The sequence below is a fragment of the Etheostoma cragini genome, chromosome 5, assembly GCF_013103735.1.
Source record: "Etheostoma cragini isolate CJK2018 chromosome 5, CSU_Ecrag_1.0, whole genome shotgun sequence".
Taxonomy (NCBI): domain Eukaryota; kingdom Metazoa; phylum Chordata; class Actinopteri; order Perciformes; family Percidae; genus Etheostoma; species Etheostoma cragini.
In genome coordinates this window covers 30,751,697-30,753,393 of record NC_048411.1, presented here as the reverse complement: position 1 = coordinate 30,753,393, position 1,697 = coordinate 30,751,697, and the positions used below count along the sequence as shown (strand labels likewise).

At 48.5% G+C, this 1,697-nt stretch overlaps 1 protein-coding gene and 1 long non-coding RNA gene across 2 annotated transcripts in view; one reads left to right on the top strand and one right to left on the bottom strand.

Annotated features, from left to right (window-relative positions):
• LOC117945072 (rabphilin-3A-like) overlaps positions 1-1,697 on the top strand; it is a 23,683-nt gene that overhangs the window by 16,441 nt on the left and 5,545 nt on the right. The gene's annotated exons all lie outside the window — the stretch shown is intronic.
• Positions 1-1,697, bottom strand: part of LOC117945267 — a 5,009-nt gene that overhangs the window by 1,490 nt on the left and 1,822 nt on the right. Inside the window, exon 2 of the long non-coding RNA XR_004656762.1 lies at positions 61-72. This is a non-coding gene — a long non-coding RNA (uncharacterized LOC117945267). The remainder of the gene's footprint in view (positions 1-60; positions 73-1,697) is intronic.

Below are 1,697 nucleotides of genomic sequence, written 5' to 3'. Positions count from 1 at the left end.
AACCATAACCATCAAACCTAAATGCCTAACCTTAACCCTCACCCTAACCCTAACCATAACCTAACTCTAACCCTACTCATAAAACCAAGTCTTATTCCTCAAACAGCCCTTTAACGTTAAGGGGACCAGCATTTTGTCCCCACAAAACTGTCAGGTCCCCATACTGGATTCACAGTTTTTGGTCCCCACAAATGTAGCTAAACCTGGCCCACACACACACACACACACACACACACACACACTCTCACACACTCACACCAACTCACACTCTTTCTCTCTCTCTCTCACACACACACAAACTCTCTCTTTCACACTCACACAAAAGTGAGTCGTGTCATATTTGTGAGGAGCTCCATGAAGACCGACCAATCAGCGCCCGCGCCCTCCTCCTATAGAGCCAGTCGCCTTCACAGAGTCTGCAGAGACTCTCTGGCTCCAGGTTCCAGGCTCCTGCCCCTCCATCCAGACCTCCATTTCAACCCTTTAACCCTTTCCTTTCCCGGTCCGACTACACACCCGTTCTGCATTGAGATGCCAAGCCTTCTACAAGTGGTTTCCGCGTTATCTGTACTCATCCTCTCCAAAGCGCAGCCCGTGCTCGGATCCGGTCTCTCCTGTCTCATGTCCAGTCCTGGTGCACAAGACGGAACCACGCGCGTCACGTTCCTGCGAGAGGACGCAGCCGGTGTGCGCGCCCTGTTCCTCAGCCTGTGGTCCGAGGACGCGCGCCCGGTGTCGTGCGAGGTGAGCGCGGACCCTCTGGTGACGGAGACCTACCGCGGGCTCTGCGACGGGAGCCATGAAGAGACCCGGAGGTTTAACATCAGCGCGCTCTTGGCCCCGGATGCCCGCCTTTGCGCCCGCGTCGCCCCCGCGGTGCCAAAGCTGCCCAGGCGCACCAGGAGAGACGAGACAGCGGGGGGGACGCGCAGGAAACGCGCACTGATGTTCCCCGGGACGCTGTGGTGCGGCACCGGAAGCAAGGCGCACGGATACGAACAGTTGGGTGAGAAAGGCGAACAGCTTTTATGATTTTATGATTTTATGATTGTACGGAAGCACATTGATGCCAACAAGGACGTAACTTTAGTTAAGTCCGAATCAGAATCATCTTTATTTGCCAGGTGTGAGGTCACATACGAGGAATTTTGCTTTGGATCATCATTTCTCACTATGTGTTTACACATACAAAACAACCAATATACACACACTAATATATACACACTATTAACAGAAACAATATAGACAGGTTGAGGAAATACTGCAATGAAGAGTGCATTGGAGGGGGGGACAGATCACCACTTTTGAGCAAAATTAGTGTGTCAAATACTTCATTTTCTGCATTCTGGTGAGTTTTGCAGAAGGTTTCATGGTGCAAATGACAAGCCACAATACTACACCTTTAAGAAATAAATCCCTAAAATAACAAAAAGTTTGGGCAGCTCATTACCCGGATTTTCGTAATTTAAAACAGAATATTTCAGTTAAATAACTGTGTCAATGGTAAAAAAAACACAACACTTTCTGTTATATTGCAAAATAACAGAACTATAGCTGTGAATCATACACAAGGGACAATTTCTGTTAAAATTTAGAGACATAGAGAGAGAGACAGAGAAAGACAGACAGACAGACATAGAGAGAGACAGAGAGACATAGAGAGAGACAAAGAGACATAGAGAGACAGAGAAAGACAG